Genomic DNA, 17450 nt, shown 5'->3' on the forward strand with positions numbered 1-17450 from the left:
AACTACCAGGACTCTTCCTAGAGCTGGCCGGCAATCTAAACTGAGCGATCGGGGGAGAAGGGCCTTAGTCAGGGAGCTGACCAAGAACCCGATGGTTACTCTGTCAGAGCTCCAGAGGTGCTCTGTGGAGAGAGGAGCCCCTTCCAGAAGAACAACCATCTCTGCAGCAATCCACCAATCAGGCCTGTATGGTAGAATGGCCAGACGGAAGCCACTCCTATGTAAATGGCACATGGGAGCACACCTGGAGTTTGCCAAAAGGCACCTGAAGGACTCTCACACCATGAAAAACAAAATTCTCTGGTCTGATGAGACAAAGATTGAACTCTTTGGTGTGAATGCCAGGCGTCACGTTTGGAGGAAACCAGGCACCGCTCATCACCAGGCCAATACCATCCCTACAGTGAAGCGTGGTGGTGGCAGCATCATGCTGCGGGGATGTTTTTCAGTGGCAGGAACTGGGAGACTAGTCAGGATAAAGGGAAAGATGACAGCAGCAATGTACAGAGACATCCTGGATGAAAACCTGCTCCAAAGCGCTCTTGACCTCAGACTGGGGCAATGGTTCATCTTTCAGCAGGACAACGACCCTAAGCACACAGCCAAGATATCGAAGGAGTGGCTTCAGGACAACTCTGTGAATATCCTTGAGTGGCCAAGCCACAGCCCAGACTTGAATCCGATTGAACATCTCTGGAGAGATCTTAAAATGGCTGTGCATCGACGCTTCCCATCCAACTTGATGGAGCTTGAGAGGTGCTGTAAAGAGGAATGGGCGAAACTGGCCAAGGATAGGTGTGCCAAGCTTGTGGCATCATATTCAAAAAGACTTGAGACTGTAATTGCTGCCAAAGGTGCATCAACAAAGTATTGAGCAAAGACTGTGAATACTTATGTACATGGGATTTCTCAGCTTTTTTATTTTTAATAAATTTGCAAAAACCTCAAGTAAACTTTTTCCATGTTGTCATTATGGGGTGTTGTGTGTAGAATTCTGAGGAAAAAAATGAATTTAATCCATTTTGGAATAAGGCTGTAACATAACAAAATGTGGAAAAAGTGATGCGCTGTGAATACTTTCCAGATGCACTGTATATTTATCAGTCAAGGGTAGATGAGAATGTGCCCTGTGTTGGACTGTAGCCTTGTTCAAAGCTGATGCTAGCCTGGCAACCAATGATTTAGGAAAAGACTTATTTATATGCAATGAAACGCTTGATGGTTTTGTATTTTTCTGTCACTGCTTTGTATCTAGAAGTCTCTGAAAATATTCTAAGTTTCCTTAAACAAGATGCACTAAATAAGAATGCACTGAACCTGCATCTAGTTGAACTGAATGAATAAAGGGAATGTCTGTCATCTTTGAAGTTCCAGATCAGAATTCTGGTCTGAACACTCTTTGTGTAGACTTTGTGTAATGTTCTCCCATTATTTGTGTGTTATTTTCTCCTATATTTAATTGACAGTGCATATGATTAATAAGAAGTTGTAGACTTGTCTTGTGATGGCTCCCATTCATACCGAGATAGGTTTTGGTCCCCAGTGACTCTTAATTGGGATGATCCGGTTTGCAAAATGAATGGATGAATTAAAGTACCATATATAAAATAATTTTAAAACACTAATTTTATATAGAAAATTAAGCAGCCTCCAGGTCTTTGGACATCAAGGTTAAAAACGCACTGTATGTTTTCCTTTTTTATGAAGTGTTTGTGTGCATCTTCCCTTGGGTTCACTGGTTTATACACCCATACTCTTAAAGAATTGTATATTAAGTTCATTTCAAATTGGCCCAGTGCTAGTGGGAGTGGGAGCATGTGTGTTTGAGCCCAATTTTAGCCTGGCACCCCACCAAGGGTTGCTTTCTACCTTGAATTTAATCATGCCAAGATCAACTCTGGCACCTGGCAACCCTGGGTCAGAGAATGTTTTTTCATGCTATGTTAAACTAAATTTTCAATTATAGGCACCAGTTCTTAAGACATCAAGATTTAAAAAAGGTTTTGGTTGCTAGGTCAGTGACTAGGGTGGGTTTTGTTATACAGCTGAATGATACACTGTTAAGTACAACATTTAAACTGTATTTTACATAGAACCTTTATAAAGCACCTCACATGTTTTAGCACAATTTTTCCCATGGTCCAACTGTTGGAGCCCAGGTGAGTTAAATGGCTCACTCAAGAAGACAACACAATGAGTGAGTTCTACACAACATCCACTAGGGGGCTATTCTGCCTAAAACTTTGTTAGATATTCCATATTTATACAATATCAGCAATGACAGGGGAAGTGACTCACCCAGGATCACACTTGATGTTAAAGATGGAAACTGAATGGCTCCTAAATGGGTCATGAACTTTACCCATTAACTCATTGATGGAAGAAGATTTGAATGTAGCGTAGGGTGTTATAGAGGAGAATTGGGCATGTCTTTGGAATTAAACTTGATTAGGAGTTCTGATGTTGTGTGTCTTTGCATCTGCTGTGGGAATGGCTTTAAATCTGCTTTCCTCCTTCACCTCCATCTTCCTGATACAAATGACTGTGATTGTGCATGAATGATCCTTGTGATGGACTACTGTGCTCTAAGGCCTTGTATCCTTTATTGTTGGGAAAGACTAAACCTCTACAACACCATATTGGAAAAAGCAGATGCACAAAATAGATGTATTTGTGAAAACAGTGACAATAATGTACGACGCCCAGCCTTACAGTTGTGATAGCCTCCAGAAAGATTGTGGTTTCATTTCATATAGTGTTTTTCACGGGAGGCAGGCTTATTGCATTTACACAGTTTTAAAAATATTAAACAGTATCAGAATTGACCGTGGAAAATTTACATACTTAAAATAAAAATAATAATGAAATTAAAGATTCATTATAATTCATAGAAGCAAACTAAACAAAGAGCTGGCTAACAGAAATCTAGTCCAAATGGCAACAGAGGAGGAAAACAGAAACTAAACACAGTATTCCAGGAAAAGAAAACACATGAAGCTATTACAAAACATATGCTGGAAACCTAGAGGAATGAAACTATGTTTGAAGAATAGTAGATGATTTCTATAAAGGTTAACACTTCTTCTATTTAATGGACTAAAATCTCATTGGAAGGTAGTTCAGCCTTCCATGTGGCTGTGATAATGCATCAAAACAAGGGAGTTCAGAAAATGTATGCACGAATGCATGTATGGATGGCTTTCTGCTTTCACACAAACATCAGTTAATTTATCTTTTCAATCTAGATTCAAAACCATCTAGATCCCGCAAGGCAAAAAGCAAAAATTTAACTTGGATGAAGTGCCAATCCATCATAGGGCCCTCACATTCACTCATACTTTACCAAATCTGTACATTTTTGATGTGTCAAAGGATACAAAAAGTAGTTAGTATAATATAAAAAGACAAAAGCAGACCATGCAAACTCCACACAGCGGCTGCCCCTGTTCCACTGTATAACATAACATTAAATTCTCAAACTGCTCAATCCAATTCAAAGTTAAGGGGAGTCTGGACCCTATAGCCTTCTTAAATAACTTAGCTTCTGAATTTAACCTTTTAGTGTATATTACATATTGCAGACACACTGCATATCAACATATATTTTTTAAACATATAATATGTGTTTAATCTTAAAATGTGGTCTGATTCAGAGTGTACATTAATAATTAAAGCTCCACAAGGTGCTTAACAACCCCTGCAATTGTGCTACTAGAGTAAAGGATTGAAAAAATATAGAAAGTAAGAAAACAACAGAAAAAAAAAACTGTTGCACTATTGAGCCTTATATAAATGACTTAAACTTTGTGACTTGCCGACTTGCACAATAAGCATTTTTCATTCTCAGTTCCTCTCTGTCTCTTACACACTTAAAACCTGACCTCTCCTCCTCCATGTACATATTTTACCTTCTGTCTTTACTTTCTGTCTTATCGTCTGGTATTGTATGGCCTTTAAATTGCACCCTGGAATCACTCTTTGGTCTTTCCTGGAATTACTTCTGTAGTGAGTGATGGACATATCAAAAGTTGGGGTTGCCAAGGCACTGCTCACTCTGGTGGCCTCTAAGACCATCGACCCCTGGTCAATGTTCTGCATTTACAACGGAATGGATTTAAAATAACGCATGGCCCACTAGGAACAACACGTTTCCTCCTAGCAGCCTGGAAGAAATGGATCTTGTTTGTTCAGAGGTATAGTATCTCTGTCTTTTTTTCTAAACATTGTTTTTCACCCCAGACACATGCATTGTAGCTTAAGTAGAAACTGTATAAGATGCTCTATAAGTAAGTGTGGAGATAGATGTGTGTGAAAGTAGCTGCACCAGGTCCAGCTTTGGTTCTCAACTTGAGCTTAAATCCCTGAAAACTTGAAACAGGGAAACAGGTAGATTAATGGATGGATACTACATATGTTGTTCCAGTTGTCACCAAACTTTGTGACATACTTTCCTGTCCCAGAGCTTAAAACGCACGCACATTACAGTATAAAAACGTATTATTTTTCTCTAGCTATGATGATAGTTTATATGGAAACAAAACAGCAGAAACAGTAAGTTACAAATGAATGGCCAAGCAGGTTAACATTAATTAAGTAGTTTGTACTAGTAGAAAAGCAACGTCATTTCGGGTTAGACAACGTGATAATCCTGTAAGACATTCACCCCCACACACCCCCCCGCACCGCACCTCCCCTTCGTTCTTTGCAATAAGAGCCATAAACAATGCATGGATTGTGCAGATCAGTATAGCATACCAGAGTGAACTGGAATTACTGTTTATTAATGTGCGTCTGTGTGTATGTGTAAGTGTTTAAAAAGGGAGGGAGAGAAAGGAAGGGAAGCGGGGAGGGGGTATTGTACAGAGATCCGTTTGCATTACAAGTGTTTTAAAAATGGTGCATGCTGGATCATAATTGCATTTGCAGTGAGCATTCGCGGTGCTACCCCCGCCCCCAACTCTCTCTCTCATCAAGCATACACACAATAAATGGATCTTTGAAAAATGCGAAAGAGCGAGCGAGCGAGCGAGAGAGAGAGAGAGAGAGAGAGAGAGAGAGAGGAGCAATACAACACTAAAGAGCTTTCCATTTTTTTCCCCCCTCGTAATGCATTTAATTCAGCTGAAACGTAATCATGACGTGTGCCATCACTAATCTCTTCGCTGGCTGTTATACTGTGAGTACCCGATGTTACTTTTGATTGCAATTTTTAAAATAAAAAAGCAATGATGTTTTTGAACTATATAACTGTTTTTCACTAAGAGTCCAGCGGACTACAGGCTGTGCTCGCAACAACTTAGCTTTTCTTATCCCTCACTCTTCTTTTTCGTCTGTTTTCCCCCTGTCTTTTTTCCCACGATTCTCTTCAGCGGTTTGAAATCGAATATCGCACAGGCACACTCTTTTTGCCTTTCTTTCTCCTTTTCACCGTAAACCTCGCGGAGAGTGAGACAAGGCAGGGTGATGAGAATGGACTGGACTGGACTGGTCTTGGGTTATGATTGGAAAGGGGATCAGTTATCGTGAACGTGTTTTCCTGAACTATCGCAGATAAGGGACGCTTTTATAGGCAAGCATTTGTTTGGCGTTTTACCTTATAAAAACACAAAATAAATCTAGAAAAACAGGCGGGTTATAGAGTAATAATTTTTAAAATAATAATTTACTACTTTATACTTTACTTATAGGTGAAATTCCTAAAAAGTTAGTACTTAATGAAACATGGATTCCTTGCTGGAAGTTTGGAACATTTCGCTGGAGTTTTTTTTTTCCTCTCTGTTATAGTGTGGGGCCAGAGCGGGACCCCAGACTGTACATCTGGCTGCTCGGAGCGATCGCTACCTAACATGCCGTCAAATCTTTTCAGTTTAGCTGTTTGTGTGCCTCCTTTTTTTCTAATTTAGGGGGTGGGAGGTGCGCTCTCCGAGGAACGGTCCAAGAAGCGAGAGTCATGGTGGCCCATACCGTATTTTGTTGTGCCTGTCTTTTGTTCTAAATGCACGCTGCTTGTTGTGAAGCGAGGCGGCGGCGGCGACAGCGGGGATGAGCCGGGTGCACAAAGCAATGCCGCATTGGATTCGATTATTTAATTTCATAAGCGGGCGTGATGAAGCACCTCAGGCGCTGTGAAACACACTGGGGGGTTATAGATTTTGGTCTTGCGTTTGCACGGAAATTAATCGTAAATGTTCATTTATTTCTGAATATATGAAATATAAACTGATCTCGATTACAATATAAATAAATTACCGCGTTAATAGTTACGGTGTTAAAGATCAGAGTAGTCATATTGATTTACACAGATCCATATATAGCAGTTTATCCCCACCCCCACTCCATAACGCGACCAATAGTACGCATATTAATAATTATAACCGAGCTATTTCTACAACATGGACTTGTTTAAAGTCTGACGTTATCGCTCAATTTAATTACTCAGGCAACGCGAAATACTACATTCGCCGGTTAACTCGGGGACACTGCAGTCAAGTAGACAGCTGCCGCTGCTGGATGAACTACTGTTATTTCAGAAGCTAAATGACCTCCAGCATTACTTGCTTGTTCTGTTTTCTCCAACTGGTGATGTGCTGTGCAGATTTGCCATCTAGCTGGGTAAAGTGTGAAACCGCTTGTTAGCACCCCGTTAACCTTTTCTAACAATTGTATTCAGTAAATAATTACATTCACAGTATTGCAAATGGGTGCTTCCCATACGATGGATGTGCAAGAGGTTGTAAATGATTATTGACCATATAATAGAAATAAGGATTTGTGCGTGAGTGTGCCGAGCAGTGGACTGGCATCCAGCCTGGACTTCCAACTCTGATTAAGTGGGGTTTGAGAATGTAATGTTTTGTTAGAAATTAGGCCAGTCTCATGAATAACTAAGGAACCACTGGTAAGGCAATAACAAGTTCAGTATATTGGAAAGATTTTGAGCCCTATTTTATGCTCGTTTACAATTCAAATAATGCACAATTTTTTTCCATCTGTTCAGTGAACTCAATGTTCAGTTGACAGTATAGTTTTAATGTCACTCTGTGAAGTCTGGAATAAACAGCAGTGTATCTGGGACGTCTCTGTGAGGGCCTTCGCAAGTAAATGGCAACTAACTGTCAGTTTAGCGTAGTGACAGTGTATCTAAATATAAACTACTAGGTTGCTGGTTACATTCTTGCCTCTGACTCGTTATGTGACCCTGAACAAGTTGCCTAACTTCTCTGTGCTGTTAATGTAAAATAAAAAAATAATATTAAAAAAAAAAAGTACACTGAAACAATTACACCTTATTCAGATTTTGTAATTTTCTTTAGTTAAAGGTGTCAAGCAGCTATAAAACAATAAATTGTCCATAGATTGATTTTAGCCATACAATGGAGCCTGTGGTGTTAGTCTCATAGTAGCTTTGGTGACGTGCGCTGCGTCATTTCTGGCGAAAGAAAAATGTAGAAATGATTTGGTAATACGGTGTATTATCATGTTTGACATACGTAAGTTACACAGGGTTTTCATTTTTCATTTGGATAAAAGAAAATATTTTATTTGTGGAGTTAACAGAATTTTGTTCAAAAATTAAGGCAGAAGAGAACCCAGTCAGGAATTTAAAGTATAATGGTCCACATTTATACATTCTAAACCTTCGCTCTGCACTGTATTGTTGTGGCTGCAGTGGGCATAAGGCCAGAACGAGCATGTAACGGACACATTCACTCATACAAAGATGGATTACAATCACTAGTGAACTTGACCTGCATATCTTTAGAGAGTGCAAGAAATTAAAAATACCTTAAGAAAACCAATATGAACCGAAGTTAAAAATGTACGGCAAGTTGAATTTAGGCAGTGACTAAGCTAAACGTAAGAGTGTTAAGCATACTTGATACATGGTGTAATATAATAAATATAAATTTAACTTAAAATAATTATTAAATATTTAAAATTAAAAAAAGTATACATAGCATACACCATATGTGTGTGTGTAAATATATATATGTATATTATGTATGTGTGTGTGTGTGTGTGTGTGTATATATATATATATATATATATATATATATATATATATATATATATATGTGTATGTGTGTGTGTATATAATATATATATATATATATATATATAGACAAAGTGCTGGGTACACTTGTATAATGGATTAATGTAAAAAAGCAAATATGTGTTTTTAAAATGTTGACCCTTTGTCTTGTGTAGCTGAAATGCAAGGGTACAATTTGTCATCTACATTACCTCTTTACCAATTTCTCTGCTTTCATGAATTAAGAATATGTTCTTTTTGTGTGCGATTGGATTCTATAATTGCGGTAACTCCTTGCTGAGTTGGAACCATGAACACTGCAAGTTTTTCTTGGTTTATGGTGGTTTCACAAATAGATGTTTAATCTCACATTAATAAACTGGGTGGCTTGTTGAATAATTTACTCATTGATATGGCATATAAGCCGTGTAAAATTACCACTTTTTGTGTTTTTTCCTTCTATTTTGAAGCTTCCATCAGCTCAGCAGGTTAAGATAGGTCAACTGTGATGAGTATGCAAAATTATAGAACATTCGGAGTGATGCATTTACTCCCTGCTCTTTACAGACACCTGTCCAGATAAAATGTTTGAAATGCCTTGTTGCCAGAATTTTACTATGGTTTGGTTTTATTATATATGCAAAATTTCATTAAGTTTGATTCAGCCTCTTTAGAATAATGTGCAGTTCCCCCCCCCACCCCATTACAATTCTCCTTCCCAGTTAACTAATTGAAACATCTTGTACCCCATACTTTAAATTTAATGCCAAGCTTCTTGCAAAATTTCATGAAAATTGTTTCAGTCATTTTTGCGTGACTGGTGAACAAACAGACAAGATGCGATCTGATTATTGAAATGAGGTCGTTAGAGTGCAAAATGGATAAAGAACATTAAAGAAAGCCAAAAAAAAAATTCAAAAGACAGAGTATGTTATCATTTTATTTATAAAGATTACGTACTGTTGTATAAAGTCATGTGAAAAAGTAAGTACACCTCATGATTATTTTTTTTAATCTTTATTTTAACAGTGTCTATAAATAAATGTCATATGATTTTAAAAGAAATATTTAAGGAAAAATGAACAGATATAAAATTCCTGCCTGTGAAAAAAGTAAGATTCCCCCTTGGCTCTAATAGCTGGTGTTGCTCCCTCATGTTATACAGTCGGCATTTCCTATAGCTGTCCAGCTGTCTCTGACATTGACTGGGAGGATTTTCCCAGTCTTCTGTGGAGAATTCTTTCAGCTGTGTGATATTTGAAGGCTGTTTCATGTGCACAACCTGTTTCAAATGCCCCACAGCATCTCAAAGAGATTCAGTTCAGGACTTTAACTTGGCTATTCCAGGACCCTTCCTTTACTTTCTTTTCAGCCATTCTTTGATTGATTTACTTTTATGTTTAGTGTTATTGTCACGTTGCAACGTCTAATTTCAGATGAGTTTCAGTTTTCTGAAAAATGTTCTGACTTGTACTTTAGTATTGTCTGGTTTAATGATAAATTCCTAGTGCAATCTGTAATAGTGAGCTGCCCAGGCCGTGATGTAGCAAAGCACAGCCAGACCATAACATTTCCTCCTCATGGTTTACAGTTGTTATCAGGTTCTTCTGATCATATACTGTCTTTGGTTTCTGCCAAACATTTCTTGCTTAGGCGTTCAGGGCAAACTTGCCCAGATTCTCTTTCTGGTTTCCTCCTGGCATGCCTCCCTTGTGAGTGTAATTTGTGCAGCCTCTTTAATGGTAGATTTTGGCATCAACAATGGCAAGTGCTACCTCTAGGTCCTGTGATGACATCCTAGGAGACTTCTTTCAGCCTCTTTGAGTTCTGCTCTCAGGCTGAACGTTTTGGTGTGTGCTGGCCTGGACAAGTTGGAAGTTGTTTGAAATCTCCACTTGTAGATGATCTTCCAGACAGTGAAATAGTTGATTTCCAGTTGTTTGGAGATCTTTTTAAATCCTTTCCCAGACTTCTAGGCATCTATAACCTTTTTCATGAAGCCCTCTGAGAGCTTTTTGGATTTAGGGATGTTGATGATGCACACTTCAACAAAAAGAGCAAACCAAAGTAGAAGTCTGAGGTTTAAATAAGTCAGCTTCAAAGAAGATCCTCTCTAATGATGCTCTAATTATTTCCACCTGATTCTAATTTAAGATGTATGAGGTAATGATAAGTGTAGGAGTGTATTTACTTTTTCCACATATGAAATTTGCATTTATGTTTATTTAAATTATGCAATGGAATACAAAATGTAAATGTGGCTTGATGTTTGTTATACTTTATTACCTATACATTGTGACCTTTATAGAGAGAGAGAGAGAGAGAGAGAGATAGTAACCACTAGGGGTGACACTGAGCCCCAAACCAAAGAAAAGCAATACCCAACACAATTCCAGGTTCAAATAAAAGATTTTATTTGACAAATCATTTTCTTTTCAATAACACCAGCAAAAATACAGCATTCGCAGTTCTTCTTCCTCCAAAAAGGCATTGCATACTGCCACCCTGACTCTGACTCAGTTAAAGTGAGGCCTTTTTTTTTTAAAGTCAACCCGAGAGATGCTTCTGATCTCCTGCCCATGTCGTCCGGAGCACTTCCTGGTCATGTGGGAACCAGGGCAGTCCCAAGGCAGCAGCCTCTGGTGATCCCCAAAGACCCTGACAGGGCTCAAATTCTCATGCCACCCTGCAAGTGTCCTAATCGGGTTCAGCCCTGGGCTCGTGGTAAACCCATTTGCCTGGTCCTTCTATTGTGGCCTAATGGCTGGGTATGGATCCTTCCTTTATTCCGGCCAGGATGCCTGTCCTTCCTTTCTGACACCTGCAAAAAAAAAAAATTATATATACAATTATCCATCCATCCATTTTCCAACCCGCTGAATCCGAACACAGGGTCACGGGGTTCTGCTGGACCCAATCCCAGCCAACATAGGGCACAAGGCAGGAACCAATCCTGGGCAGGGTGCCAACCCACCACAGGGCACACACAAACACACCCACACACCAATCACACACTAGGGCCAATCCACCTAACTGGCATGTCTTTGGACTGTGGGAGGAAACCGGAGGAGCGCCCGGAGGAAACCCACGCAGACACGGGGAGAACATGCAAACTGCACGCAGGGCGAACCCGGGTCTCCTAACTGCGAGGCAGCAGCGCTACCACTGCGCCAGCATGCCGCCCATATATACAATTATATATATAAAATCACTCTTTCCTGTTTAGCTGAAAAGCTGTACTTTGGCAGGAAGGTTCATGTAAGGTGATAGGTATCGAAATTTTGATATATCAATATTTAGGGGTATAAAACCCCTCACAATAGAAAACTAAATACCCCCAAAATCTCAAAAATGCCTTGTCAGATTTGACTGAAATTTGATTATGTTGCAGAAAAATACAAAATTAGCAGATACATGTCTATTTTATTTGTTGATGTTTATTGTTAATAATGGTGAATTGAGTGGAATATTGTAACACACTGTCTCTCCCATTTCACCACAGCGCTAACAACAATCTCACAGATAAATAGGGCTAATAGGGTTTATGCAAATGAAGGTTCTTTTTCTAATCGAAGCAAAAGGAGCAAAGAAAAGTTGATTAGCAAGTGCGTGCCAGGCTCTGTAACTGTGAATGTGGTCAACTTCGTGCACTGATCCAGTAAGAAAGGTATTTAATATATATTATCCCCCATCCCCTTCCTATTATCGGTATCCTTGGGGAAATGCTGAAATGGGGACTACAATTCCCATCAGCCAGTGCGCTGCTCTAGGCTATTTCATCAACATCTTTAAATAAGAGCATTGATAAAAGTGCCATGTCAAAGGTAGGAACTGTTGCATTTTTTTCTCAACCATTTTGGGATAACAATTTTGTTGTCTTGCTGGATTACAACTTTTATCCTGGAGCAGTGTTTCTTGACCTTTATGGCCTTGGGGCCCAGTTTTACCATTTTGAAGTTCCTTGACAACCCACATGCAGCATTTGAAGAGAAAGGGGTGGGTTTCCCCCATTCCCTTCATCCTATCTGCAACCTTGTGCAAATGCCAAAGTGGGGACTACAGTACCCATCAGCCTGTGGGCTGCTCTAGGCTATTTCATCAGAATTCACAAACTCCAAATATGAGCACTGGCAAACATGGTATTTCATCAAAGGTAGGAACAGCTGCAGAATTTTTCCTCAAACATTTTGGGATAACAGTTTCATTGTTTCACTGGATTACAGTGTTTATCTTGTAGCCTTGAGACTCTGTTTTATCTCTTTAGGTTCCTTGACAACCCACAGACAGTATTTGAAGAGGGGGGGATTTCTCCTTTCATGAATTGAGCATGATTGAAAAGAGTTGGTAGACATTTATTCAGGCATAGCACAGTGGTGTAGTGATAGCGCTGCTGCCCCACAGTCAGGAGACCAGAGTTCCTTGTGAGTAGTTTGCGTGTTCTCCTTGTGTCTGTGTGAATTTCCATGAAGACTTTCCCACTGTCCAATATCTTGTTTTTTAGGTGAATTGGTGACACTAAATTGGCCCTAGTGTGTGTTTGCCCTGATATGGTTTGGTACCCTGTCCAGGGTTTGTTCTTGCCATGCTAGCTGGGATAAGCTCCATCCCTCCTGCTGCCTTGGTCTCGATTAAACGGGTTGGAAAGCGACGTGACATTTATTGAAACCCACTGTATATATAAGCAGTAGTATTTTAGGCATTAATGCTAATGGAGAGTCGAGATTTTTAGCAGTTTTTAGCTTTGAATGAATCGACTTTAAATCACTTTTGTAACATTACTGGATACGTCTTTAGTACAAAGTTCTGCTGCAATCGCTTTCACACCAGCACCACTAATGGCTATACAGTATGTTCAACAGAGAGCAGTTCATGTGAAGTAGTAATATTAGCCCCAGGTAAAAAAAATACAAATACCAGTATTCTATGCAGAAAATTACTTAGTTACATAGAACTTCTGATACATCTGATTAATCAGCAGCACTATAACTGAGGCTCACAGCTAGCCTACACAGATACTGTTTAAATAAAGAGCAAATCTGGATATGCCCACATACAGTATGTTACAATGGAAAATATCATTTCATGGGGTGATGTACTAACCTTTTCTCGTAACAATATATAACATATACTTACATATGCTGTTTTTATATACAGTATATATAAAAAATAGGCTGATTGCTTTTATATATTAATATATAAAGGTGTGGTAAAAGTAAATTTACAGTTGTGACTTTATTCTTGTAATATGCATTTATTAATTGTATTATTTATTTGTATTATTTGTCTTCTTATTTTTACTGTTACTGATATTAACAAGTACAGTACAAGAATGTGTAAATAATGAAGCCCAGCAATTTGAGCACTTGCAAGAGCCAGAAAACTTTATTGTCACTACACAGAACAATGAAATATCGTTTAGAGCAAGCATATAGATGCCTTATATAAAAGCACATAAGAGTGGACAATAAACTAAGTAAATATTAAACTGTGTGAAGCACAGTCACTGTTAACAATTCTAGATATACAAAGAATAAAAGTAAAGGTGAACATAGAAGTATAAATAGAGAAATAATAAATGAAGTCAGAAATAAATGAAGTCACAAGTAAACAAAGTCACAGTGAAGATTACAGACAATGCAGTGGTCATGAGTTCCACATGGATAATGTATACGTGTGTGACTATGTGTGGTTGATACAGATGTTCAGTTCAATCAGTGTTGGTTTCTGTATTAGGAAGGGGCAGTGATCGCTGTGCATTTAATAGGCTGATTGCTTTGGGGTAAAATCTGTTCTTCGGCCTGATAGTGCAAGCATTCAGGGCTCTGAGGCTCCTCCCAAATGGCAGAGGAGTAAAAATGCTATGGCTAGGGTGTGTTGAATCTCTAGAAAAGGTTCTTTGCCTTTCTGCTGCAATGGGTATTGAAGATATCTTCCATTGATGTACCACACTATAATGCAGTATGTGTTGACAGACTTCACAATATGGTTAGCTGTAGAAGTTAACCAGCAGCTGTTGTGGGAGTTGTGCTTTCTTCGGGCTCCTCAGAAAGTGAAGCCTCTGAAGACCTTTCTTGGCCATTGTTGTTGTGTTTGTTTTCCATGACTGGTCTTGACTGATATGGACTCCCACGAATCTGAAACTCTGGACAGTCCCCACCCACTCACTGTTAATGCTGATGGGATAGTGACCGCTGAAGCTCAGTCTCTTGAAGTCGTTCCTTTGTTTTCTTGGAACTGAGTGCCAGATTGTTGTTCTGACTCCAGCTCTCCAGATTCTTGACCTCATCTCTGACCTCTCATCTTTATCTGTATGCTTTGTCATTACTGGAGATCAGGCCTATCACAGTGGAGTTGTCTAAACACTTTATTAGGATGTTAGTATCATGGGTAGATTTGCAGTTGTTTGTGAAGGGGGAGAAAAGGTGAGGGCTCAGCACATAGCCTTGTGGTAATAACCTGCCTGTCTTTTTCCATATAAACAGCTGTAAACCTACTTTTGCCCACCCCAGATATAAATTATATATATATATATATATATATATATATATATATATATATATATATATATATATATATATATATATATATATATATATAAAAAATTAGTAACGTAAAATGATGTATGTGTGTGTATATACAGTGTGTATATATATATATATATATATATATAGTATATATATATATATTTTAACGTTGCAATATTTCTTACATATGAATAACTGTTTGGTAACCTCATGGTCTGTGGATAGAAACTTAAGGCAGTTTCTATGTTTACTGTTGTGAGTGCCAGTTTGCAATAAGATATTTGATAGGCGTGTGTAAACCAACTGTGCAACATGGCAGCAAATGTCTTATATGCCCTGAAGTGAAACTTAAAGGTGCTTACTCTCTCAATTGCATTTTCCCTAATAAAGATGGGATTATAATGTGCCTGCTGCCTCCTGAAGAATATGACCAGATCCTTTGTTTCAAGCTTTACTACCAACACTGCTACCATGCTCCCCACTACATTAATATAATATGTACTTGAAATTATGTTTTAATCAATTGTCTCTTCTTGCTTTTTCAGAAAAGAAACAAGGTTCTAGAATGAGGTTGAGTGGTTGTTAAAAAGAAATTCTGTCTGTCTAAAATAAAGTTAGAGTCCAATTAACAAATCTATAACATGTTGGAAATGTTTTCCTGGGCCCAGGCTAACTTTTTAGAATGTTGGAGGAAAGCCAGAGTAAGAGCAGAAAAACCCTTGCAGACACTGGAGGAAGGTTCCATTGGATAATTAAAACAGTAAATATTTTGTGTATATTTAAGGCAACCACATAAAATTGAATATTAAATTTAGCATGGCAACTATAGGTCAAATAATGTATTTTGGTATATGAATTTCAGTTATATTTACATGGCTGCATACTCAAATTTTCATAGTGAGTTCAGTTAATCTTTAGCCATTCAAAAACATAGCTAAGCCACCCACTCTGTAATTCTTTTATATAGAATCTTTAAATTCCTTACACCATTTCAAGGCAGTCTAAAAGTACAAATGTACATATAACACAACTGTTTAGATAGCTTTTAATTTCTTGAAAAGTTGGACCACAAGCGTGCACAGTTTAAGTAACATTTTCAGGGACACACAGCATGTCAGAAACAAACTGAATCGACAGCCCTTCAGGTTTTATTACTAAACTTCTATGCAACACTGCCCACATAAAAAACAGAAAAGTACCAGGATATATTGATGAGCTAGACATTGATGCAAAGCAGAATGCAACCCTGGATGGTACACCAGAGAATTACAGGACACACTCAAAGATACTTATCTGAGACCATTTAGACTCACTAGTCATCCTAAAATGAATGTTTTTGGCAAGCGTGAGGGAATTAAAGTTAATGGGAAACCCTTGGAGACAAGAGTTGAATATGGAAACATCACATGAAAAGTTAAGTGGATTTATACTGTGGTCCTTGCCTTATATATAACACCATAAATACAGGTATGTGCCCTTGATACGTTTTGTCAAATTACCGTTGTGCAAACATCATATTATATACAGTACTTAGCAAAGCAATATGGGATACTGCAGTGAGCCTGTTTTGGCTAAATACAGAGATAATACAATACTGTAGACTGCAGGGGTGGGCAAAGTCAGTCCTGGAGGGCCGCAGTGGCTGCAGGTTTTTGTTCCAACCCAGTTGTTTAATTAGAAAATAATCCTTGCCAATAATTTAATTTCATGACTTGTTAATGCTTTAAGTCTGCCATGTCAGGTCATTCTCATACCCTATTTTTTTTCCGTTCTAAGGATATTGTCCAAATTATTTGTAGTCTAAAATTGAGGAGTAATTCTGAGCCCTTTACTTTTTCGCTTCACTTTTCTTCTAAGTATTTAATTAAACCAAATAGTGCACATTAAATACACACAGGTATAAATGGAAACACGTTAAATGGAGAAATGCTAGTTTGTCATTTGCATCTTATTGCTAATAAGGAGCAATTAAAAACCAAGAATGCAGCTGTTTTAAGACAAAAATAGGCAATAAGGGTTCAAAATCTTAATGAGTTAGATAACTAAAATGGAGAAGTGTTACTTGAGCATTAAGTGCTTCTGATTAAGTAACTGGGTTAGAACAAAAACCTGCAGCCACTGCGGCCCTCCAGGAATGACTTTGCCCACCCCTGCTCTAGGGACATGTGATATGCAAGTTTGGATGGTGTTGCCAACGAGTCAAAGCATACACTGTTGTATGGTAATCTTTTATTTGTAAGTAGGGAAAGTTCATATTAATATAACAATAGAAAGTACAGTACATTACTGGAAGCTCAATGGCTTTGTGTACAAGAGACATAAGATACATGTGCGGTTGTATCTATTATGTGGCATTCTCTGATTGTGATTTGTGAACTCTTTTATAACCTTATAGGACCATGAACATATATGCGGTCGGACGTTGTAAGGCATTCTTGCACCTGTTTAAGGCTGGCCAGGTTGAGGTGATTCGTATTTATGGCACAGAGCCACAGGAAAATAAAAGGGTAATAATGTTCTAGAAAATTACAAAACCAGTCAAAGTAAGAAATCTTTTATTATTATTATTATTATTATTATTATTTTACAGTGTCTCATTTGTTGGGTCGAGACGTGATTTTCTTGGAGACACTTTATCGTCCCGCGAGACAAGGAAGACAGCTGCTGTACAGGCTTTTAAATGTTCGAAGCTTTGCATGACATGCAGATCACGCAGCACTGCACAAGCAGCAGCAGCAGCATCAAGCCAGCTGATCGAGCATAGAGGAGGTAAAAAAAATGTATTTGTGTCCCATTGTATTACCATTTAAGAAGGGGTTTCAGAGGAGTGACCGCATCCCCTTAGCGTACGTTCAGCCGTCCTCTTCACAACGCGAGAGGCTGAGACGCGAAGT

The 17450-nt window shown here is 38.5% G+C and overlaps 1 protein-coding gene across 2 annotated transcripts in view; it reads left to right on the forward strand.

Moving 5' to 3' along the window:
- Positions 1-5068: 5068 nt before the first annotated feature.
- LOC120523507 (zinc finger protein 536-like) overlaps positions 5069-17450 on the forward strand; it is a 148202-nt gene continuing 135820 nt past the window's right edge. For both annotated transcript variants that reach the window (XM_039744887.1, XM_039744901.1), the window contains exon 1: positions 5069-5176. The gene's annotated coding sequence lies outside the window, so the exon portion shown is untranslated. The remainder of the gene's footprint in view (positions 5177-17450) is intronic.

This window comes from Polypterus senegalus, chromosome 1 (genome assembly GCF_016835505.1).
Source record: "Polypterus senegalus isolate Bchr_013 chromosome 1, ASM1683550v1, whole genome shotgun sequence".
Classification (NCBI taxonomy): domain Eukaryota; kingdom Metazoa; phylum Chordata; class Cladistia; order Polypteriformes; family Polypteridae; genus Polypterus; species Polypterus senegalus.